General features: G+C 40.0%; 4 non-coding genes across 4 annotated transcripts; 2 read left to right on the forward strand and 2 right to left on the reverse strand.

Moving 5' to 3' along the window:
• Nucleotides 1–873: 873 nt before the first annotated feature.
• On the reverse strand, nt 874–946 carry TRNAR-ACG (transfer RNA arginine (anticodon ACG)). The gene has a single exon. It is a non-coding gene; the product is annotated as a tRNA-Arg (tRNA).
• Nucleotides 947–10,519: 9,573 nt separating this feature from the next.
• Nucleotides 10,520–10,613, forward strand: TRNAI-UAU (transfer RNA isoleucine (anticodon UAU)). Its single transcript has 2 exons — nt 10,520–10,557; nt 10,578–10,613. It is a non-coding gene; the product is annotated as a tRNA-Ile (tRNA).
• A 2,425-nt stretch (nt 10,614–13,038) lies between these two features.
• On the reverse strand, nt 13,039–13,111 carry TRNAA-UGC (transfer RNA alanine (anticodon UGC)). The gene has a single exon. It is a non-coding gene; the product is annotated as a tRNA-Ala (tRNA).
• A 2,830-nt stretch (nt 13,112–15,941) lies between these two features.
• On the forward strand, nt 15,942–16,023 carry TRNAS-GCU (transfer RNA serine (anticodon GCU)). Its single transcript has one exon. It is a non-coding gene; the product is annotated as a tRNA-Ser (tRNA).
• The last annotated feature ends 9,947 nt before the right edge of the window (nt 16,024–25,970 follow it).

Genomic DNA, 25,970 nt, shown 5'->3' on the forward strand with positions numbered 1-25,970 from the left:
TTTTCTTGTCGCCCAATTTCCCTCAGCCGCCTCCTGCACTTTTTGAGCGTGGGTCTCAGTAGACAAGGATGGAAAAACTCGTCCATTTGTTGCCCTTCTTCTGTCAGCTGAAGGACATCCTTGTGCATCCTTGACCCTCACGAGAAGTGTCTTCTCGAGGGCAGCGACCGCAGGGACTCAGTTCTGAGCCGCGAAGCCTGGGCTGCCTTTGATGCGCGTGTTGCGCGGCGTTGGATTTAAGTTCTGCAGATACCTGCAGGACAGGTAAACTTGCTGCTAGCTCCTCCCAGCAGATCCCAACCCCATCTCCCAGTCACTTGATAGATACAAGATCCACATCGTTCTCGTTTACTGTGTGAAGATTTCATCGCTTACGAGCTGCTTCTCCTCACTCCTGGTTAGTTTAACCCCTGACCGGTGATTTCCCTCCCTACTACGCTTCTCTCTGCTGTTTATGACGTCGCTGTAGTTTGTTTCGGTGTGGACTTGGACGGCTGAACCCTGGAGAAAATTTAGCAGGATTCGTCGAGGATTCTATTGATATTAATTCTCAAGAGAGCACTGCGTTCTCAAGAGGCATGTGTTCTGAAAAGGGAGTTTTTCATGCAAGACGGGTGGGTACATAAGATATTATTAGTCGATTTGTGCAAGATTCTTGTCTTACTCTTTTGTATATCTTTTCTAGCCGCCCCTCCCCCTCCCCCCTCCCCCCTCCCCCCTCCCCCTCCCCTCATCCCTCCATTCTAGGTTGTGTGGTGCTCGAACAGGAGTAACAACACAGGTTTTATGAAGACCTTCTCGTAATAAAACAGTCCGAGATGGGCTGTAAATAACACACCACGCTCCTCCCCCGAAAGCGAGGGGCGGTAACCCCGAGCCAGCCAGGAGTCGAACCTGGAATCTTCTGATCCGTAGTCAGACGCGTTATCCATTGCGCCACTGGCCCCACTGTCACCAACACTCTTTAAACCATTATTAATTACCCCTTATGAGGTTTTTTTGCATTTTTATAAGGTCGAGTTTCTGGCTGTGGCTGATGTGCACTGTCCTTCTGATTTGCCTGTCCTCTACTTTCCCAGACGATAGAATATAAAGATACTTGGCCTCATTATAAGCAATAACCTGCCAGTTTCAGGTCCTTGACCTCGTGGTGAGGGACCTTAAAGTAGCAAATGATGGAGTTCTTAAGGCTTTGCTTCTGAAAACGGAAGGAAACCGGGAAACAGGGACTAGAGTAAACAAATGGAATAGCGGAAATACTTGCACACCTAGCCGAGTTATTAATTCTTCCCCAGTTTGGATGGTGTTCTTTCCTGTACTCTTAGGGTGCAGAGCACACCCCTCATTTTGGCCTTTATCACCGTGTTGTGAACAGCTGTTTGCTCAGCTGTCCTCCCCAGTCAATTTTATATTCCTTAAGGGCAGCGTGCTTGGTAACTACAATGACTAATTTTACACTAAAAATCTGTATGCGTGAATGAAGAGTTGGGTGAGAAAAATGCCTGTAAGCATCAGGAAAACAGATTACTTTATGGTACAGGTAGGCATCACGAGTCTGTGATTCCATGCTATCTCAACCTGGGTGTTTAATTGGAAGAGCAGTGGAGTGCCATACATAGCCTCAGAATTCTAGTTTCCCGAATATAGCTTTAAGGCTCATAGTGGCTGTTTATGTGCTCAGGGGCTGAGGCTGAGCATGTGTCCTTTAAGTTCAAAGCCAGAGACAGTCAGACAGTAGGCCTGAGCTGGAGCTAGTGGCTGAGAAGTAGGCCTTCTAAGTGAAGAGAATGTCTAGACTGTTAATAAAAAAGAAAAAGCTTAGTGAGTCAAGTGCACACCACACTGATATGTTTAACACCACCTATTAGCTTCAAGTTTTTCATAATGCCAGTGATCAGGAGGACTTACAACATGATGCTTACAAAACTGTAAGATATTTAGCCCATTGATCCCTCCCCTATCAAAGAAACTTCCAGTAATAGCTCTACAATAATTCAAATGGCATTCAACTGCCTTAAACAAAGTGAATTTACTATCGTGCATAAGTCCAGAAGGTAAGGAGGCTACGTGCCTTGTTAACTCAGTGACTCCATGATGTTATCAGGACCAAGATTTTTAAATCTTTGCATTCTGTCATTCTCAATATATGAATTTCATACGCCAGCTAGTTTCCTTGCAGTACCTCAAACTCTCACAATATCAAGATAAAGTCCAGAAAAAAACCAAACAGACTTCTTTATTGTATCTCTTGTTGAGAACAACTTCTCTTATATGCTCCCTAGTGGATTTCCCCTCACGTTGGCTAGATTTGTATCATATAGTTTCACCTAATCCAAGTACTGCCAAGAATTTGATCACTGTGATTAATTAGATCAATCATAATTCTGCCTCAGTAGCTGAGAATGGGGTCCACCTCCTGCAAAGCCAAGACAGTATAGAGACAGTTATGTGAATAAAATCATGTTTCTGTTGGAAAGGAGGAATGCGGGTGCTGGTGTTGTTGACTGGTGGTGGAATAGGCAAGTGGTATTAGCTGCTATACCCTACACCATCCCCATATTTGAAATAAAGTGGAATAAGTATTTTTTCAGCATTTTTTAAGAGCTCCATTCCTTACGTTATTAACTCACATTAGACATAGCTAAATTTCCAAATCTAACCATTATAAAAGGCATTTGATATACAGCTTATATTCAGTATTTGTATTCAGAACAAGTACATTAATTGTATATGATTACATATTAACTTAGAATTGTATAAGTCTGGCTATTAATAATGCCATACATCACGAATCTTCATGATTGCATAGTAAAATGACACTGCAGTTTCTGAATTTGAAGTATTAGAGGCTAACACAAGTATAATAGTGTAGAGATGTGAAGCTCAACCTTAAATAGCTCCAGGACAGGGCAGGAGTCTTAAATTCCTATCCCTGGAAATCAGTAGTTTATGCTGCCTAAATTTGTTTGTAAAGTATGTAACTCTCACTGGTCCCCAGGCTTATTTTTGCAGCTTCTTTAACAACAGCTGATATTTTAAATTTGTTTCTTCATCACAATCTGTCCATTTCCAGCATAAACATACTTTAACATGTTCTGTCTTAACATTTAATCGCTATTCTTATCACTGTTCATGTAGAAGAAACTTGATATGGAAAAAAAAAAGAGCAGACATAGAGACTCTGCCTTTTACTAGGATATGTGAATTTGGACAAATCACTTAACTTTTTAGTTACCCCACTACATTATCTGCAAAATGGGGATGATACTTACTTCGCACGTTTGTGGTGAGATTAAATTACACAAAGCAGGTAAAGCCCCAGCAACTATTTAGGTGGTCAATAAAAGGTAGGCATCTTTGATAGTAATGTCCAACTGCTTCCCAATCATCTAAAGCTTAAACTTGATAACTCAAAAGGCATATATTGATATTCATTTACCAAGCAAAATGTGAAACTCTAAGGATTCACAGGTAAAGCTTAATCCAAATTCCTCAAAAAACTAACATCAAGACAGAGAGACAAACCTAAATTCATCAGTACAATACAACAGGAGAAATGCTACTTCAGAAATAAAGAAGAAAATGTGCCAGCAGCATGGAAATACAGCTATTAACTCTGGTGGGGAAGTCAGGGGAAGCTCTTCATGATGTCACATTTGAACATAATCTTGAAGGAGAAACAAGTTTGACTTTGTGAAGAAGGAGAAAATAAAGGGCCAGAGGGTTCAGTACTTGTATGACTAAAAGTTACAAAGGTGCCTGGTATATTTGAGGACAGCACTTTCATGTGGTAGGACTACAGTTCTAACTGGCATGGAGAAGAGAAACTGGAGGAGCAGGAAAATAACTGGAAAGGCAGTTTGATGGGGAACAGTAGGGGGTTCTAATACACTGGCAATATTTTTTCTAGATATGGTGGTTCATTTCTTACCCTTCTAACTGTACATATACATTTTAATACTTTTTGCATGTAGGACATATATGAGATGCATCACAATAAAAAAACATTTCAAAAGATAGGGTTGGTGCCAATTTGTAAATAACTTTATTTATCAAGATAAGGGATTCATCCTGAAGGCAAGAAGGCAAAATAGGTTTTTAAGGAGAACATTCTCAGCTCTGTGTTCGTGGAAGATCGAGTTGGGCAGCATTTGTTGAGTCTAGGCAGGGCCGACAAAGGCCTGGTCGGGATGACTAGGTATGAGGAGGCCTCAGAGAGGGGAACAAAGGTTTGGTTGAGGTGGAGAGGATAGGCTTTGGTGGTTTGAAAGTGATGAGCAAGGGGAATCTAGGAGAGTGCTTACATTCATGTATCAGGAAAGCCCATTAACCCTTACTGAATAGTAAAAAAAAAAAAAAAAAAATTAAAAAAAAAAGTATCCTGAAGGAAATAAGCTCCAATTCTAGCCCCCAAAGTCTCTCACGTAGCCCCGATTCTACCAGAACTTTCTTTGAGTCTATGAGCTACCCCCTTCATCTTTCCGATATTCACTTTTTGCTATTGTTGTTTGAGGTAGTTTAGATAAGGTTTTGTTACCTGCAGCAAAAAGAGTCCTGAACAATGGAGTAGTGAATTGATTCAAGTCATAAAATTCCCAGGGAGCAGAAAATTTTCATCAAAATTCAGACTTCATAGGTGGAGAAACAGTTTTGTTACTGTTAAAAACAAAACAAAACAAAACAAAACAAAACAAAACAAAACAAAACAAAACAAAACCTACTGCCAGGAGACCAGCAATACCAATGAGAAGGTTGGGAGGTGGGTGCCTAGAGCATCTTCAAGGTGAGGAGAAGTTTTTCCATTCCAAGTCTCCAAGGCCAAACACACTCAACCCTCCCCACACCCCACTGTGTCTTCTCTCTTGTGAGAATCTAAGTTCCTGGAATCCTAATCCGTGTCTGAACAATGATTATTAACAGGCCAACTCTTTCCAGTCTCACGCAGTAATTAAACAAGAGTGTGTGCATAGCTGTGAAGCCTTGAATAACAGGCTAGACATGATTTTTCTTCTAAAAGTAGCCTTCTCACCACCACTGAGGTCAGGCTAGTCATCTCTCCCCAGAGTCCTTTCTGTGACTGTGACCGAGTTCCCATTGGCCACTGATATTTGCATGGGTTTCACTTGGATTGGTTGCACTAAGACACACTGAAGCCAGCAATGATGGGAGCTGAACAAGCAGAGAATTCCTGCGGAAAAAATGATGATGTTGAAAATGAAAACGACTATAACACTTGATATTTATTATGAAATTTACAGTTTTTAAATGGGATTAACAAATGAGAGTATAGTCTAGGAACCTAAAGTGCAGATTACTCTGTCAACCCCATTCTTTACCCCAACCACCCCGTGCCCTACTACAATATATCTTACAATTTCTCAATCTCCAAGACATGGTTCTTACAGTATGTCCAGGAGAAATGGATTCTGTGACTTCTATAAAGGCAAAATTCTAACACTGTAGAGTAGGAGCAGCTGCAATGAGCAAATGAGATATCATTGCACCAAATCCATGTCCAAAAATTAACAGTACTCAAGGGAAATATTTGAAACCTGCAAATATAATTGTTCTGAGTTCAGGACCTACCCCCCAGACTCACAAAACTCCAAGAACACTCACCAGATAAGAAAAACAGTGTGGTGCTGAATGAAAGGATGAAAGAAGGGTAGAGAAAGGTGATTTTCGCATCCTTGTAACAGTTAGTTACTTTCAAAACATGCAGAGAGTGCAGCAGTAGTGCAAGGAACACACAGATACCTGTTACTCAGAAAGAAAAGGGAGGGGGCAACAACCCATCTGGTTAGCTTAGTCTATGGCCTTCAGGCTAATTCCCAAAACCTTAAGTTGTCTCTTTAACTCGCGTACACTATTTCTTTCCTTCTGTTGTCATTGTATTACCTTTTTTCTTTAACAGTCCCTGAACAGTTTCTAAGAGGCAGTGCCCAATGGAACACCACCCCTGCCCAGAACCAGAATGATTGAAGGAATCCTCCTTTTTTCACCCCTTACCTATGATGAAGAAGGTGATTGTGAAGACAAAGCACTGTCTCCCGGTATCAGGAAGGGAATGAGGGAAGGCCAGGAGTATAAAGCTCAGGAAGAAGGAGAGAAGAAGGGTGCTGATCATGAAAATTCGACCAAATATGCAGTAGTCTGAATTGGGGAGGGAGAGGGGAGAAAGGCCAGGAGCTCCCTCTAGGGCCCCCTTCTTTCTGGATCTGAATCCCTAGAATACTAAAGAAGCAGTGCAGAGACTTTAAGGTAGGAACCAATGGCAACTGGTGGGAAGCTTAGGGATGGAGGGAGAAGTAAGCTGCAAAAAGATCTAGAATAGTGATTCTAGCTGGGCTGGCATCCCTAGAGAGGCCTGGTCCCCTGGCTCATTCGGAAATAAGCCACTGTTACTGATGGGAGTACAATTGCTTCCTTCAGGTGTGCTGGGACAGGAAAGGAGGTGAAAATTCTGGGAAGGGACAGGGTTGGAGCAAGGCCCTCCCTTTCAAGGCCAGAACTTACTTGATTTGGATGGTGGAATCCAACATTTGATCTCACCACTGCATATTGCGAAGAGAGCACTGAACAGGACTTGGGAACTGCTTGGGATTTCTATCCTCACCCAGGTGGAGAGGTTGAAGGCCCACCACAGAAGGGCAGAACCAGTGAAAGTGCAGATGAGGATAAGAATGCAATATGGTTTAACTATCCCACATTTCACACAAAAGGGTGCTGACTGAAAAAAAAAGGGTGGGGGTGGGGTGGGGAGGAGGCAAATGAGTTAGATTTCCTTGGTTCCTTTAGGATTTCTCTCCATTCTTAAACATCCATACAAGTCCAACCTCCTTACTCCTTCTCATACTCAGCTTGCAGGGCTCTCTCTCCTCATCTCCTAACCAAGTCCTCTCCAGGTCACAGACTGACTCTGTGTCCCACACCAGCAAGAACTGAGATCTTTCTCCTTGATCTGTACATCTTGTCTGAACCACATGTACGCAACCATCCACAGTCTTTTATAGTTACTATGCTTTTCATGGGTGTCTGGGTATCTTGTCTCACCACCTACACTAGAAGTCCCTGGAGAACGACAGCCCCAACTTCTTAATCTCCCACCACATTTAGCATAGTGTTTTACATGCAGCAGGATCTCAGTGAATATCTGTTAACAGAAAGGGAAAAAACATAGCATATTCCCTGGTGATGTTAAGAGAAGTAAACACTTTCTGGTGCTCTGCAGCCTCGACCTTCCCCTCCATCATCACTCCCCGCAAATCACAGTCCCCTTTCCCCCCTTCTCTTCCTGTTAATGATCCCAGGGTACCTTTTCTCTTATTTCTTCTTTTAATATTTCTGTTTCAGTTTTCATCTTTTGATTATACTTTGCTTTCTATAGCATCTTTTAACATTGAGGCCCATTCTAGCCTTGTCTTCAGGAGTAGAACTTTGTGGTCCCTTCCTGTCTTCTCATTGGCAGAAACATTTAGTGACATCATAAGTATGTGAACTCTACCTCCCAACAAAAATGTGAGATCCTATCCTGCTGGCACTGTTTTTAAACAATATGTCATGTCCCAACCCCCTCCACCCAGCAATGCCTTTGTTTTCTTTGGTACGTGTGTGCCTCAAAAGCTATGGTTTGTGCCCTTAGTTCTAACTTCTAATACAGAACAGGCAGGAGTACTGTATTCCTGTGCAAGACTGAAGGACACTTGTGAGAGAAAATGGGATAATCAGGGAAATAACTGGGAAGATGTAAGTGGAAACCGGTTTTGTGTTAAGCGTACGGCGGTTCATAACTACACCCTTCAGGTCCTTCGCCAGAACGATATTAAGACCTAACACCTTCTGATCTCAACCTTATTGTCTGACACACTGCTTGGCGATAGTGGACACTCGGCATGTTTGTTGATGAAGGAATTAACTAAGAAATGAATAAATAAATAAAAGTGAGACAAAAAGGCAGAGGGTTGCTAGGAAACTCTGTTTAAAATTTTCTTAAATGTAAGCTCTGGGAAGGCAGGGATTCTATTTTTCTATTCACTTATGAATTCTGGTACAAGGCAGGTCCTAAACAAATATTTGTGGAGTCAATGACTGATCCAGGAACAAAAGGATCATCTTTAGGACAGAGGGTTGGCATACCTGTCAGTTTCTCTCAATTGACTATTTTTGTTGTGTGTGCACTATACCAACATATCTCTAGGATAAACTAGAATGTTAGAGTGTGCAATAGTAGTACATTTCCAGCTTAGCGCTATGGATTTATGTGTCAATCAGTTAAACTATTAAACGAGGACAGCATGATAATGCTATTGGCTGGGAAAAGAAGGAATATTTATGAAATCAGACGTAACTCAACAAGGTAAAAATTGCTTTTGACAACCATGTGCACGTGGAAACCCAGCCCTGAGACTTAGGAAGAGTAGATATTGCAAGACAATATCTTTAAGTCTTACGGTTGGTGGGGGCCCCATTGGGAAGAGCACCACACTTTCTCCTGAACTTTGAACTAACCCCAGAAAACAAAGTAGATGGGCAAAGAGATTTTTGTTGATGTCAAAAAAGGAATAAAGGGAAACCATAAATATATTTAGCAAGCAAATTGTTTACTGAAAACAATGGTCACTTACTCTCTCCCTTATAGACAACATTTTGGTCTAAACATTAAAGAAATTAATTACTCTACATTCACTTGAAGGCACACACTCCCTTAAAATAAGACAACTGTTCTTTGTTTAAAATATCTTGGAAAAGCGATCAAGTAGAAGAAGCTAGAGCTTCTAGGACTCAAATCCTAGTTTTGCCACTTACTTTTTGGCTAAGTCACTTACAGTAAAAGATTACTGCTAAATTTGCTGAATGTGACAAAGATATTGCACTCAAAGAATAAAGTGAAATAAAATAGAGTTCTTATCTCTAAGACATACGAACTGAAGCACTTAGGGTGAAATGATACGTCTAGGTTTTATTCCCACTCCCACCTCCAACTGCCTACCTCCCCCCCCCCCCCAAAAAAATAGTGCTGGAAAGATAGAGGAACCAAGATTGGTAAACCGCTGATGATTATAAGACCGATTACATGGGAGTTCATTATCTAATTATGTCAACTTCATTATGTTTGAAAATATAAATTTGACATCTCAGTCACCCAAAGAGCTAGAAGTTAATTTGTTTTTCTTTTATAAACACTCAGCTCACATGACTGAAAATGCTGCGTGCCCTCTCCTATGTTCAGTTGTGCTCACTGATACATTTTTTAAAATTATATGACTTTTCTTAAAAAAAATTGTATGACTTTTATAGGTTTCTCAGATATAAACTCCACAAGAGATTGACTGTTCCGTTCATTTACAGTAAATGGTCAGAAAATATTGTTTATATATTATTTCAATAAAAATTTCTACCCCTGTAGGATTGCTATAGAACTAGATTGAGAAAATACATGTAAACGTACTTAAAAAAAAAAAGCCTTATATAAATTCTACTTCAAACCATCATCATAATTATTAATGGAAATTTGAATCCTTTGCTCCATTTTTAAACATCATACCAAAATTTGACACTTAGCATTACTCCATGGAGATCCCTATTATCTCATTAAGAAAACTAAGTAACTTAAAGAAGTAACTAGAATGAAACTAAGTGTTTTAAAGAATCTCTTAGGACAGTATAAAAATTTATACACAAGGTAGTTTGTATTCTTGCCCAGATTTAATATCTAGCAGCACAGAGGCTAGAATGAGCTATCATTACACATATTTGAAACTATATGCTTGTATTCGGAATAATTAAAAGTCAATTGGGTCACAGCTGGTCGATGATACAAATGCGTTTTAGATTCAAATAGTGTTTTCTGAAGTTATCCAAATATTACATTTAAAAAGCGTCAAAGACATTAAATAAGAGATACACCTTAGGGGTAGACTGTCTTCTAACTCGTGAAAGATTACCACCAAACTAAAGAACACTGAGTAAATGTGCCCAGAAAAAGGATACAGGGGGAAGAAAGATGGTGGCGAAGTAAATGTGCCCTGAAAGCCCACAGGAATTCTGGATGCTCACACACTCTGAGATAGCCTGCTACGACTTCGTGGTCCTCCCACATTTATCTCCTCCCGAGGCTCGGAGAGCAAGCCTCCCTCCGACGCCCAGAAGAGAAGCATCCCGGCGAGAGGCACGCGGAAGGGCTCCGGTACCCACCCAGCAGCAGCAGGCTCGCCCGCCCAGTCTGCCCACTTAAGGTCCTCCTTAGAACGCTCGAGGTAGTCGGAGTCTCGAGTGTTTGCACTTTTCGCTGTGGTCTTGAAGGTATCCGCCCTCGTTTCCGCTAGCAGAGCACCCTCCGCGTCTTCAGGATTGGTGGCCGGGTGGGGTCTGCAGCTGAACCCAGTCCACTGCCTTTGTGCGCAAGATGCTGTTGCCGGACTCCGGGAGGGATGGAGGTACTTGGGCCATTGCGATCCGAGCAGATTTTGGATATTCCCACATAGGCCGTGTAATAAGCGACCGGAAATGAGACACAGCAGCTCCAGTGGCGCAATCGGTTAGCGCGCGGTACTTATAAGGCAGTATGTGTGCGAGTGATGCCGAGGTTGTGAGTTCGATCCTCACCTGGAGCATCGTTTTTCCAATCGGAGATAACATCCCTTGGAGAGACCCTTTCCCCTCTGCTTTCCTACTCCACCATTTACTACACCATCTTCGAAGTGTTTGAATTTGCCCTATAGCATTTATTCTTACCGGTCCCTTAGCGCCAATTAGTATCAAACAATTACCGACGGAATGAATCTGTTGTGCTGCAGTGCGTTAGCGTCTCTACTTCTTTCTCCCCACCTTGTCTTGCAAGGTGATCTCAAATAAAGAACATTTCCTGACACCCCACCTCCCACCCCCCTTTTTACTTTGCTCTTATGACCATCATTCCTCAGGAACCCCCTGGTGCATACTTAGAAATCACAAAGTAACTTCCCAGAGGTAATAAGCACTGAACTCTATTAGAGGGAATCGAAAGTGGGAACTTGCATGGAGTTCCTGCTAGATTAAAGCTCTGGCTTGGGGGGGAAATAAAATACTGCTTTCTGAAAAGAGAGTCAGGTATTTTTCCCCCATTTAATTTCACCCTGATGAACTAACAACAATGCAGCTTTTAGCGACTGAGAAACAAAATCTGGCATCCTCAAATGATCCAACTGTCTGGGCCTGGAAAAGGAGGAGTGATAATGAGGCCCAGAAACCAGAAATCTGTAGAACAATATTACAGGTAAAAGCATATTGTTGTTGGTGGAGTAGGTAGGAAGTAAACAGTGATTTCGACTTAAAAATATGCTCCCCTACCTCCTTCACAATGACACAAGGATTCTACCTGGTCATACACCTTATCACATGCCTCCCTACTTCATCCCAAGAGGGTAAATTGAACTAAGTAATTTGGAGTACTTTTCCTAGCTGTAAATATTATCCCAAACTTGAGAGCACATATGCCCCACCCAGGACAGGTCACAGAAGGTGAATGGAATAAAGCTGGGTCCAGAGAACTCTCTCTTGAGATCTCGATTCCTAAATATGTCCTGCATGTATCAGGACATTGTCCAGTCACAGAGTCATCTCCCTGGGAAGGGCAGGGAGGTCCCATCCAGGAAAGCACTAGATAATAAAGTGGACACTTTATCACTTCATTGCTCATGCTAAGTCACCAGAGTATCCTGGAAGCTGTCAAAGTATATATTTAGGTTACATGCAGTATTTTGAATCATACTAGACATTTTGTTTTATTTAATATGATCATTAAAACTTACAAGGGTTTATTTGAGCAAGCATCCATTCAAATCAGGGAATGCCAAACAAAAAGTGGTTAGGAGGCTCTGCAGGCAGAAGCTGGAGGGAAAGCTTTTATAGAGATGTCAGAAGTAAAGCAAAGAAATTATTTGATTGGCTACAGCTTAAGACTGCTTTATGTGGGAAGGTCTAGTTGACTCATTGTGATAAGCTGTTCTTAAATTTCATTTTCTCAGATTCCTGTTTTGGTTTGCTCACCTAAACTACCAAGGCATTTAGAGCTACCTCAGTCTAATGGTCTCCGTGTTTAATTATGTTAACAAATTCCTAACAAGTTGTGCTTTCCTTTTACAGAATAGTATAAAAACATACAGTAAACATATATTGTAAATTTAGTAAAATAAAATTGGGCTTTATAAAATTAGAAACGTACATAAAAAAATAAATATGATGTCCTAGTTGGTTTGGGCTGCTATAACAGAAATACATAGACTGGGTGGCTTGTAAAGCACCAATATGTATTTCTCAAAGTGCTGGAGGCTGGGAAGCCCAAGATCAAGACACCAGCTGATCAGATGTCTGGTGAAGGCCTTCTTCTGGTTTTGCTGACTTCCTACATGGTGGAAGAGGAAAGCAAGCTCTCTGGGGCCTTTATAAAAAAAACTTTATGGGCGTAGAGTTGACTCACAATATTGTGTTAGTTTCTGCTATACAGCAAAGTGAATCAGTTATATATTAGAGCCTTTAAATGAAGGCACTAATCCCATTCATAAAGGCTGTGCCCTCATTAGCTAATCATCTCCCAAAGGCCCCACCTCCTGATACCATCACCCTGACCATTAGATTTTCAAAATACAAATTTTAGGGGGACACAAATATTAAGACCATAGCACAAAGTATTTCTACTAATATACATTTTCAAATGCATTTTTTTGAGAAAAAAGAAAAATGTAGCCAGAAAATAATGAAAATGAGATATCATCTTAAAGTTTATACGATTCTGTTAAGGCTCCACTTAGGTCTCAATTCTAATCCTTAAAAACTTCTATAATTATAGAGAATAAAATAAATACATGCACCACCGGCTTTTTCCCTCATTAAGTATCATCGCCTACTCTGGATTTGTTCCCCACCACTGTGCCCTTGTCTTGGGTGCTGTAGAATACTAAACAAGCTAATAGAAAAGAGATGAACGTTTTAACTACTTCTCTTTAATATATACAGATGCTCCTGGCTTTGAATCTGCCTTTTAAGCACCTGACGCAAAACTGGAGAATGCGGGCATCGATCCCGCTACCCCTCGCATGCAAAGCGAGTGCTCTACCATTTGAGCTAATTCCCCTTTTGCTGTAAACTCACGTCATCCATATCATCTCTGTATTCATATTTTTTCAGGCCCTCTAGAATCTATTGGTAATTTTATGCCCACCAAGGCCAAACTGCACGGAATGGAGTTGAGAGAACTCAGAAGCTGCCCTGGGCAGAAATCCCCGACCATCGAGCAAAGGAAAGTGAAAAACAGCTAGACCTGGAAGGTCGCTCTAGGAAAGCTCTAGCTTCGCCCTGCTTTAAGTTCCTGGACCTCTCCGCAGAGGAAGAGGAGGCCCTGCGCAAGACCACCGGCTTCTTATTTAGCTCTCTCTAAATGCTCTGCGCTTCTCTTTTGTAATAAGAGCTGGGCCATTGTTGAATAGAGCAGTTTTAGAGACTTCCGCAGGTGTAAAGAAGAACAAATCTCAAGCACAGCCTCACAGTCCAGGCTTTTCCACATGTGGCTTCTGAAAAAATATGAGCTACTCTCACACGTTTTCCCCAAAGAAGGTAATTTGATTTTCCCCAAATACATTGCTACCAAATATGGGATGCAGCCAGAGTGTGACTAGAAGAGTGCAGAGGAGGTTGGTGAAAGAGAACAGAGGTCTGCCACCAGGGCATAGGTCATCAATAGTTGTTAAAGGGTTTTAATCAGGCTTATAGTATGCTCAGGGGTCAGTTTACAGTCCTTGATGTCTGGGTAAGCAGTGGGCTGGAGCTGGCATGCTGGTTACATAAGCAGGAGACCTCTGAAATCTGCAGAGCATCGCCAGAGAGTGAGATAACTCAGTCTGAGGTATTTGAGAGTTAAATCACCCTGAGAATACTTGGACTGGATGCCTAAAGCGGGAAGAAGAGATGGATGAAGGCAATGAGGAGCAACTGTAGACCCTGTAGACCGAGGCTTTATTTTAAAATGTGAGAAGGAAAGAGAGAAACAGGGTAGACTATAAGGTCCAAGACTATTAGTAGTCTTGAACTTGCAAGCTTATATTACTCAGGCCTTACACTTTTGTAGAAATTCACTGAGAATAATTCTGCTTCTTGTTTTACACATAAACCACCTCATTTTAAACAGTGAAATCTAGAGTTATTCCTACTTTGTAGAGTTTTAATGGCAATAAAAAATAAATAGAAACATAGGTAATAGCCAATCATCATAAACAAAAACTGTTATTCTTTCCTCAGCTGTTCCTGAAAATAGTGGCAGAATTGGCTGATTGAAAACAATTTATTCAACAAATTATACTGAGAACTTCTAGTTTTGAAGATGAATGAACACCCACTTTATCTATTAAAGATTGTTATTGAACAGATGAAACGGTATACAAAATAATATAATGCCTGAGATTAACCTTACAATAGTATGGAAAAACAGTTTGGCAAAATGTTGACAATTGTTGAAGCTTATGTGATGCATATTTGGAGATACTTGACTCTTTCCTATTCTCTCAGTAATTTCTTTTGATACTTTGATTGGATATATGTTAGAACTTCTCTTTTAGCCTTCATTTTTCTTATTCCTCTTTCCTAATTTTCAGCTGTTTGTATTGGTGGCTAGTATTTTACATAATTCCCTCAAATCTAACTTCCAGTTTCCTAATTCTCCCTTCTGCTCTATCTAATCTGCCTTCAAATAAATCTGTTTATGTTTTCAAGGTTTTAATTTTCAAATACATGTGTATTATTTTCCCAATGATTCACCACCTCTTCCTGTGAAAGGACTATACATTTTTGACAATTTTCATGTTAATTATACTGTCATTCCTTGTGAAAGGAATATAATTTCTTTACTCTTTGCTATCAGAATTGACAACAGTATGAGTCATATGATTGCTTTGCATGTCTCTCTGACTTTGCTCAGGCCCTTTCCTCAAGTCTGGGACAACCTCATTCTTCACCATCACTAGAAAACTTGCTGGTCAAGACTCACCTTCAATATTACCTTCTTTTCCCAGGCATTTATGGTCAATCTGATTAGTCAGAATTAGCTCCTTTTCTTGTTCTTCCATCTGTCCGATGTGGTCATTTTTATGAAACAAGATGGAGCTGAATACCCTTTTTTCCCCTCTTTCTTTCTTTGAATTATTTTATCGTTAGTGTTGAGTTTCTTGACGTTTTCAGTACCAAAACACTTGGAAAACCTAGTAAAAGTTGCACAAGCTCTCCCTAGAAAACACATAGGTATCTGGGGGGTGCAGGAGGTGTGGCGGAATCAGAATTCCTGGTTCCTCTGATGCGGATGACCCGGGAAGAGAGCCCCACGAAGTAAAGGATTCTTGTCTATGCAATTGCACGCTGAAGTATTGAAGAAGCGGCAGTAACACTGAATAGAAATTGAGCCCTAACTCAGATCTGTCGTCTGATTTCCCAGACTGTTTTATTAACCACGAATTAGGAGTCCACATTCACCAGCTCCCCTAACAACGACTCCAGTGGAACCCGCTCTGGAAGCCTCTGCCCCTGCGGACTTCGGGACGTGCTCTCGGGCGGCGGGACCAGGGTCCCCTGACGCGCGAGTGACAGCAAACTGTGTTTCAGCCCAGGTTGGCCTCGTCACGCCCACCGCCTGCCGGAACTTGACGCTGAGGCGCCTGCTGCCGGGGACCAGGCAGCCCGATAAACAGAGTGAAGGCCCAGGCAAATGTTTCTACCACAACTCCTGTGTAAAGCTAAGTTCGCTTTCTTCCTCGTCGCAACTTTTCCACTCCAGTTCTTTGTCCATTCGTGTGGAAGGTAGCCACCTCAACGTCCCCCAGACGTTTTCAAGCCATCTCTTTCCTAAGCATCTCTCTAGGGTAGTGAGTTCCCGAGTGTAAGCTCTTAAGTGAAGTACGCTAAGAAAACTAGCAGAGTGGGACGAGGTGGCCGAGTGGTGAAGGCGATGGACTGCTAATCCATTGTGCTCTGCACGCGTGGGTTCGAATCCCACCTTCGTCGGGTGCTTCTTTTGGTGTGAAGAATTGGGAGCGTTTTCAAAAGTTTCCTAGCATTTCCAGTAATGCTCTCTTCAGTGTCCTGAGTTTGGCCTGAAGTCTGCCTTCCTCTCCACTTGCTATGAGCTCTGCCATATTTCTCTCCCCTCTGTAGGTGTGTGTGGCCTTGCATTTAAGGCGCTGACTGCATAGAACAGGTTTTGCAGATTATTCCTCAACTCTACCCTATCTAACATATTGTTCTCTTGATATTTAGCAGACTCCTTGAAGGAGCTTTTGTTTTCAACCAACTCATAACTAGGAGAATGAATTGGTTAAGGGCTTTGAACTCTATGGATCTTTTTAAGAACTGTCCAATTTTGCTTCCAGAATTTTGTTTCTTTTTCCAGTTTGGCCACTCATACTTGAGTAAGCCAGATTCTTCAGTACAAAGGACAATCTACGAGCATGAGTCAAAAATTATCTGCGCTCAGTTATATTAAAACTTCTGTTGGCCACACTGTCTTATCAGCACTTTCTGTTCAAGGCAGCTGTCTCCCCAGTCACTGTTGTGCAGGTGTGAATGTGTTACATCAGTTCATTTGTGACTGCGGTGCAAGCAAAAATGGATGCCCCGACTTGTGATTTGCACGAAAGAAGAGCAGCACACAATGGTTCGTTTTTTGTGGTCTGAGGGTGTGCATGTCCACACACTCTGTCCACACTGTCAACACTCTGCAAAAACTTTGTTTTTGAGGTGTTAAAGCATCCTCCCTACAGTCCTGATCTTGCTCCATCGGACTTTCACCTGTTTGGTCCCCCAAAAGGAACCCTATGATAATGAAGATTCACTTCTGATGAAGAAGTGAAGACAGCGGTGCATTCATGGCTCATAGCTCAGCCTAAAACATTTTTTAATGAGGGAATACAAAAGCTTGTCAACAGATGGACAAAATATATTGAAAAGCAATGAGATTATGTCAAAAAATGATGTGTCTTTTTTAAAAGTTAATTAAAATAAATTCTACAACCAGAGTGCAGATAATTTTTGACTTACCCTCATAGTTTTACAATGATTTTAGTATTTTATATCTATATAGCATAGAGTATAGGCTATGTATGTATAAATGTTTGAGGTCTATCCAATTAGGGAATGACTGGAGGTTTTTTCCCCTTTGAATTTCAAATAGTTTTTCCAATTACATTATCTTCTCTTTTAAAATTATTATCCTTAAGATTATTTAGTAAAAATATTTTTCCAAACTCTTTCTATTTGGAAAAAAAGTAAAAACATTTTATTATGGCAATTTTAAAACACATTGAAAATTAGATAGAATGTAAAAAAATCTGCACACTCATCTCAGAGCTCCAATAATCCCCTCTATTGCCTGGACTTGCCCAATAGCCTCCTCCTGGTCTGCTTTTCCCAGTTCCTCTCTTTGGGAAATCAACCTATCATCATGAAACTGAAACTTGGAAGCACTTCTTCCACATCCCCTAGAGCAGTTACCACCTACAAACTTTATTAGGCTTGCTAGCAAACCTACTTAGAGTCTTTGGATATTTATGAAGAGAAAAAGAAACTGCATCAATGAGAAAGGAAATCTGAATATACAACTCTTTGATGAAACACTTGGCTTCACAGAAACGAGTGCTCTGTGGAAAGCCAATTTGAAGCAAATACTTTTCTTTCAAATAAAGGTACTCTTGTATAGTATCACTTTTGGTGAAAATCAGATACAAGTTGCAATTTTATAGTGGTGCAATAAGGCAGTTGTGTTTTTATACTTAAAGAGGGTGGTTTCCAGCTGATTTCCATGAACCTTTCCAAACTTATTTTTTTTTAAATCTTTCCTCCATCATCTTCATAGCACAAATGATTCTTTACCTTTATCATTTCTCTCTACAAACATTGTTAAAGCTTGTCCCAAAGAGTAACTGGAAGAGAACTTTATCTTACATTAATTACCAATCCTGTGTGATGTATATTTTAACTCATTCACTCATTCTCACATTCATTCAATAATTACTTCTTGAAGGTGGAGGATTGGCCCCAGGTAATAATGGGATGAACCAAGTGCTCCTGCCCTCATCAATCTCAGGGGCCTTAAATCTAAACCTAAAACAAGTCATTGAAAGTGTTAGGGGAAAAAAAAAGAAAAGAAAGAAAGTGTTAAGAGGGTTTACAGAGGCATTGGAAGAGCAGTGGGATGTGCAGCATTGGAAAGTATCCAAGGAGAGAATGAGCTGGCTTCTTTAAGGTACAGAGAGCAAGGAGGGAAGAGGTGGACGTAAGATTTGCTCAAGTTCATTTGAACCCTGAGAAACAATGTCCAACACATATGGCCTTTCTGAACATGGACCTGGAATCGTTTCCTACTGCTACCTTGGTGTCTTCCTTTATGACTAATAGACATTAACTTGGAGAACTGGTTAAAACCCTCATCTTCCTATGTTCTACACTGATCTGAGAAAAACCTGAAGCTTTTAAAATATTTCCCTCTCTACAAGCTGCACGTGGTTCCTGCTTTTTACACTGCCCACAGGCTAAGTTCTGTAACGTGAGGAGGCCGGTATCTAACCCAAGTTCTGCTGCTCGCTGTCAGTAAGGCTAATACTGGAGAGATAAGTGTTGGTGGAAAACGGAAAGTTGCTTTATTCAGGAGGCCAGCAACCTGGGGAGACTGTGGACTAATGCATTGTAACCATCTCCAAGTTACCAGTTAGAGGACAAAGGTTTTAAAAGGGAGTGTCAGGGGTGCACAGGTGGGGGAACTAGGTGCAGAAGAGCACAGTCGGCTCCTATAATCATCTCAAAACTGGTCGTGGCGATGGTCTGGTCAACTTCCTCTTGATGGTTTTATGTGCAAATAATCTTCTATTCCAAGTTTGGCCATCTTCCACCTCCTTAAGGCCATTCCCTGGAATTCTTAAACAAGCAAGATTAATTCTCAACCAGTTAGCTAGTCATTATCCAACTCTAAGACATGTCAGGGTCAACAAGAAAGGAAAATGTATGTAAGTTTAAAAATCCCTGATGCTCAGGATGGAGCAGTTAATGCTAGGCTACAGTTCTATAAAGAACCCAACATGCATCTACCACAAGAAGGGAAACTTTGGGGAACGTGGGCGTTGATCCTCCGGCTTCATGCCCTCTCACATCTACTATTTGAACTATTCCTCCCTAGTACCCATTCTATCCCTTAATTTCAGAGCAGTAGACGCCAGGCCACACCCGAAATTTCGAGGTAAACTTCCTTCCCTTGGAAGTCTTCTCCTGACATGGGTTCAGTCTCTGTTCCATACAAACCCATCTGGACTTAAGTGGGCTTTAAAGGAGGCCTCGGCCAAGACCAATGGGGCCCTTCATTGCTCCTCACTTAGAAAAGTGAAGGTGGCAGTGGGAAAGTTCTGATTCGCTAGTTTCAAGACCCTGATTGTAAAGAGGAGCAGAGAGGAAACAGGTCCCAGCTAGCAAGGACATTCTGGTTACTTCCGGGCTAAATAGTGCTGCAGACCCCAAAGGCTCTGTTTACAATTTACAATGATATTTATATTATAATATTTACAATTATAGTCATTATGTGATTATGGCCAATGCGTCCAGAAGGTGGAGGCGGTGGTTCTTGTGGCTCCCTGTCGCCTGTGTCTTCCAGTTTCTTGGTTTCCAGGAGACTCGGGTTAGACTCAAGCTCCCCTGCCAGGTCCCGGCAGGCTCTCAGCCTTCCAGAACGCGCCCCTTGAGCCTTTCTATGTTTATTGTGAAAAATGTGAAACGTACACTCAAATACCACGACCGCCGGCCCATTCCTCAGCTTCCATCAATAATATAATGGCAGTCCTGGAGGGTTGCGGGGGGAATGAATTGGGAGATTGGGATTGCCATATATATATTACTAATAAGAAAAAAAAATCAAATTTTACACTTTGAATATATGCAGTTTATTGTATGTCAACTGTATCTCAATAAAAGTTCTTATAAAAAAAAGAAAAAAGAAACAAAATAATATAATGGCAATCCTTTCAAGGATCCTGTCGCTTTTTTCCCTACCATTGTAGAATACTTTAAAGTAAATTCAGGATATCATTTTATTCCGTAGTAAATACTTCAGGATACGTTGCTAATAAATACTACAAAATACTAACAACTATACCAATATCACACCCAACAATTATACTAATTCTTTAACAACAGCTAATACAAAGCAGACCTTCAGTAATCCTTGTTCACATTTCCCTGATTATGCTGTTCTTAGTAGTAGTAGTAGTGGTATGATTTATTTGAAACAAAACTCCAGAAAGGTCCAACACTGCACTCTTTTCAATTGCCTCTTAAATGTCTTTAGTAAGAGTCCGTAAAATTTTCACTCCTCTTTTTTTTATTTCATATCATTTACTTTTTTTCTGAAACCAGGAGAGTTGTTCAACAGAACTTTTGACATCTGAATATTATTCACTCCCACGGTGTCATTAAATATGCTATCATCCTCCAAATTTCCTGTAAATCCAAAACTAGATTTATAAGCTTGATTAGACTCAGTGTAATATTTTGATTTTGGTCAGGTCCAGACATGAAGGAGGCAGATTTTACATTAGAGGCTTATGAAATAGGTGATCAACATGACTATGGAAGTTCAGGATGCTCTTTGGAAACATGAAAATCCTGGAACAGGTTTTAGAGCAAAGCCATGTACAATGCAGAAAGTAATTCAGAAACAGTTCCCAGATTGCTTGTGATTCCAGCTAGCGATATGTGTGTGGGAACGGATCTTAAGGGTGTAGGCTCAAGCTGAAAGTAATATAAAGTTAGATCCGGTAAAATGTATTGATATGAGACCATTAAGCAGAGATTATGAATTCAAAATTTTAGCTTGAGGGCCTAAGAATGACTAAATTTTTCTAGTTCTGTTGATTGAAAAATAGACCCAAATATGGCCTACACTAAATGAAGTTGAAATCTCAGGACCTTCTTAGTATACTGTAGAGGGAAGTATCCAAAGCCTTAGGGATGCTAGAGACAATTTTTGTGTTAGTTCTGTTCATCCAAACCAAGGGGGTCAGGAGGAATGCCTTTCACCATGACTGCGACTAGTAAATTTATGAGAACAGACCCAGCATAAAAGAAGAGCTCTATGGTGGGTCTTCCCTATTGTACTGGAATCCCTAAACATAATGGGGATGACTGCAACTCAAGGTGACAGGGGCCAGTGGTAGCACTTAATCATCAAAGACAAAGTGGGTGTAATTATAGTTGTTAATCAGAGTGCCTGGTTGATTATGGTGTCTGTAGAGCTGAAGCGTATGAGAAGTCTACTTGAACTGTATACAGAGAAAAGCCTCAGATCTGGTGAACAGCAACTTGACATGAATCACTAAAACAGATCATCAATCAATTCCCAGACTTGAGCCAATTCACAGATCGGGAGCCCTTAGAATGCAGAAGCCTGGAACCTATCCCTGCTACACTGCCAAAAATTGTATACTGTTAATCTACCTCTCAGTCATCCCCAAAAGGACCTGCAATCAGTTACTAGGGTACTAAGTAATGGGAAAGGAAATGTAATCAGGATTTTCAGAGATTAATAGACACTGGCTCTGAACTGACAATAATTCCTGAAGATCCATAGTGTCATTGTGGACCACCAGTTAGAGGAAGGGATTTTATAGGATCAGGTGATCAATGGAGTTTTGTCTCAGGTCCATAATTTCTTATAAAAAATTCACTGTCATTTGAGAATTTTTGTTCCCTTACAGGCAAAACTATTGCTTCTCTTTGGCCATTTTTAAGATTTTTTTTCCTGTGTTTTATTTTTACAAACGTGATTAAGATTGGCCAGATTTTAAACAGTTTTGAGTTCTCTGAGACTTTTTAAATCTGGAGGTCTCTTTCACTAAATTTGAGATTTTCAGCCATTATTTCTTTAAATCTCATGTGAGATTCCACATGAAAAATTGATGCAGAGTTTATCTTCATACTTCTTTTTTCCTGGTAACAAAATTATAAATACATGAAAGATAAGAGGCAGTTGATGTGTCCACCAGCCACGTAAGTGTGTTCTAAAATTAAGTATTATCAGTTTTTTCCTCCTACCTGCCACTTCTTTAGATGTGTAACAATTTAATCATGTGTTCTTCTATTTTAAATTATTTTCTTTTTAAGATTCTAGAGTTAATTTAAATTTCTAAATTCAATTCTAATTTTTAAGAAGTAAGCACAGAATAGCACTTATTTGGAGAACTCAAATATCAAGTTACCATTAAACATTTTGTGCCAGCAATCACACATCTCGTTATTTATAATAGATACTTCCTGTCTGTTCTTAATACTGAGTAATCTTTTCTTCATGATTACATTTTAAAGTGATGCTCTTAATTTTTTCCAGGCTCTCATATTCCTTCCTTTTCAGACAATTACTAATGACCAATTCAGAGAGTGTTTTTTCCTGTTCTCCATGCTCAATATTAGGAAAATGCTGTGAAACTTTCACAGGAAAGCTACAAAATTAAGATAAATGATATAGTCCTTGTCTTTAAGCAAGCCACAGTAATGTCATGAAAATAAAATCTTAAAAAGTACAACATAATAATATAGCTGAGTTATTTAAAAACTGTGTAATGGTGTAATGAAGCAAAAAAGTAGGCACTTACCATTGTTTAGTACATGGATAAAAAACTAGTGTACAAGGACAATAATGAAATATGGTAGAGAGAGTCTTAAAAATAGAGTAAAGCTTGTTTATATCAACTCTAAGATTTTGTGCCATAAACATGTGTGATAAATTTAAAAGTATCAAGTATTTTTTCCAAATGGATTCATCAGATATCTTAATGCCAGAACTATGCATTGTACCCAAATACCTATACTTAATGGTTCCAATTTAAGAAATCCTTCAGTTAAATTAAGGTAGAGCCAGATTATTTTGTTGCTCTTTGATAATGAAGAGGCTGACTGTATTGTATAGTAGTGAGTACCAGGGCACTATCAAATGATGCCTAGAAAAAAAACCTCTATTTTCAAACAATTTATTTATTCATTAAAAAAGATATATTCATTCTCTTCAACAAGTGATGTTGGGAAAGCTGGACAGCTGCATGTAAATCAATGAAATTAGAACACCCCTTACACGATACACAAAAATAAACTAAAAATGATTTAAATACCTAAATATAAGACATGGCACCATAAGACTCCTAGAAAAAACATAGGCAAAACATTCTTGGGCATAAATCATAGCGATATTTTCTTAGATCAGTGTCCCAAGGCAAAAGAAATAAACAAATGGGACCTAATCAAGCTTAAAAGCTTTTGCACAGCCAAGGAAACCATGAACAAAATGAAAAGATCATCTACAGAATGGGAGAAGATACTTGCAACTGAAGTGACTGACAAGGGGTTAACATCCAAAATATACAAATGGCTCGTGCAGCTCAATATCTAAAAAACAAACAACACGGTCAAAAAATGGGAAGAGGACCTAACTAGACATTTCTCCAAAGAAGACATATGGATGGCCAACAGGCACATGCAAAGATGCTTCCTATGAATTTTGCAGCCTGCTTTATCTGTGTATGTTCTCCCAGCCTGGTGAATGACAGTATTTGGATTTTTCTTTCCTTTTTCAGTATGAGCTGATTTTTACACTTTCAGTCCAGACAAGCTTTATCCTTTCAAACATCAAAACTTTATACAATGCTTCCTAAATATTAACATTTTAATTTCACTATCACCAATTTACTGGTGTGAAAGCACAAAGTAAGTAATTTTCCCAAGATCTCAGAGCTAGCAGTTAGTGGCATCAAACTCAGGAAAAGTAATTCTAGAGGCCATAAGTCAAACTATTATTCTTTTCTGCCTGTGAATATTGTATTATATCATAATGTATCATGTCATAGTATATAAAATGATATTAAATACTGCTATTTTCCATTTTCAAGAGATCTATCCAATACATGAGAGATTAGGTTGACAATAAAATTATGTAATAAGATACACTGACTAATAGCAAACAATAAGAATGTTGGAGAACGCGTATTAATACAAGGCAAAATAGTTAAGACAGAAAAGCATTATTGTGACCAGAGAGAGTTTCTATATAATGACAGTAAACTTTTAATACAAATAAACATACAAAGAAGTACATGAATCATAAGTGAACATCTCAACGAGTTGTATGAACTGATTCATGTGCATATAACCCTACCCAGATCAAGAAACCAGCACCCAGAAGGTTCCTCTTTTGCTGTCTTCTAGACACTCTCTATCATGGGTTTCCAGTATCCTTCTTCTAACACTGAATGATATTTCATGATCAATGAAGATAGTAGTTTTAAATTATTTTTAAAATAGCCACTTCTGATTCTCAGATGTTTCTTCCAAATTGTTCCTGAGCTTTGGTGGTAAGTGGAGGGCATGGCAGGAGGCTGTAATAAAGGCTAGGAAACCTGGATCTCTCAGGGAACTGTGCTGTGGTAACTGCTCATCCTCACAGTGCCTCCTACTCATTACTGTTCATTTACTATAACTGGCTTTGGAATGTTTCTGGGCTCAGCAAATTATGGACATTATGGAGAGGAGAAAGATGTGCTCCAGGGATCAACATTGTGCAGAAGGAGCCCTTTACCCCTTGTGAAGCCAAAACTTATGATGTTGACATCTTGACAACAATGAGAGTTAGGCATGACTACTGGGACTTGGGAAATTATAAACAGGGCCTGGCTGGTCCTGCTCTGCCAGAACACCACCCAGGGCTGCACAAAGCTACCAAGGTGACTATATCTGACAACCGTGGATTGGGACTGCCTTTGGCTTTGGAAGCGAGGCTATTTGGGGCAGGGCTAGTGAGGGGCAGGCTGTAAGAGAGAAGGCTCTGAGCTCTTTTGTCAGTTATGGAAAAGGAAGGTGCCAGGACCCCTGATCATTTCCCAGCTGCCATCCAGAAACACTTACTTTTATTCTGGTCCATGAGGGAGCTGATCCATTACCTTCTTCAGGACAGTATCTGAGTCTAACACATTGGGAAAGTCTCAAATCAGAAAAATACTTACTAGTGAGATAGATGATAGATAGATAGATAGATAGATAGATAGATAGATAGATAGATGATAGATAGGTGATAAATGAAGACTTTAGGTCAGAATCGGAAGTTAAGTTGGGCTTCACATATACCATGATTAAGTGTTTAAAACTTCTGATAACTCTCCTTCTTGATATTGAACCCATGTCCCTCAATTATAGGCTTAAAAATAATCTCACTACTGAAGCTATATCTGCAGAGATTTAAGCACCACTAGGCTTCCTGGCCAGATAGCTCACTGAACTTCCAGGTTATGCTGGCCCTCGTGTAGAAGGTCTCTGCTGAAAAACTCCAGCTGGGGTATACCATGTTCCCAGATTGCCTTTAGTTGATCATTAAATGTTGGTTGTAAAAGCCTTGCAAAGGTTTTTTTAGAAATATATGTAACCTCTCACCCCTCCCAGCAACCAGAATAGATGTAAAAGTATCACCTGCCCAGTCTATTTTTCATCCTCTTGTGAATAGCAAAGAAAAAATTCTCATTCCAAAAACTTCTTTGGGTGTCTCAGAGTGGTGAGTCTGTCAAGTAACAGCTACTTAATCACAAGCATGGAAAAAGTAACTGTAAGTTTGTCAGAGCTTATTGTGTCTTTTGAAAGATGGCTTGTGTGTCTTATTGGAGCCGATAACATTAATGGGAGCTTTGAAGTACAAACCCACCTATTTATCTGAGGAGACATCGAGGTCCCTAATAAATGTGTCATCCAACATAGATTGACTTGAGTTCTCCAGGTCATTGACTTTTTAGATTCATAGAGAAAAAGAATCTTCTGAAATGTCCCATCCCAAGTGGCCTCTAACTTCATCTCTGTCATTAACATGCATTTTTACAACCATAACTCCATGCCTCATTTGATTGTTTATTTTTAAACTGTTTATTTAATATTATTTTGCAGAT

This window comes from Hippopotamus amphibius, chromosome 11, assembly GCF_030028045.1.
Source record: "Hippopotamus amphibius kiboko isolate mHipAmp2 chromosome 11, mHipAmp2.hap2, whole genome shotgun sequence".
Taxonomy (NCBI): Eukaryota; Metazoa; Chordata; class Mammalia; order Artiodactyla; family Hippopotamidae; genus Hippopotamus; species Hippopotamus amphibius.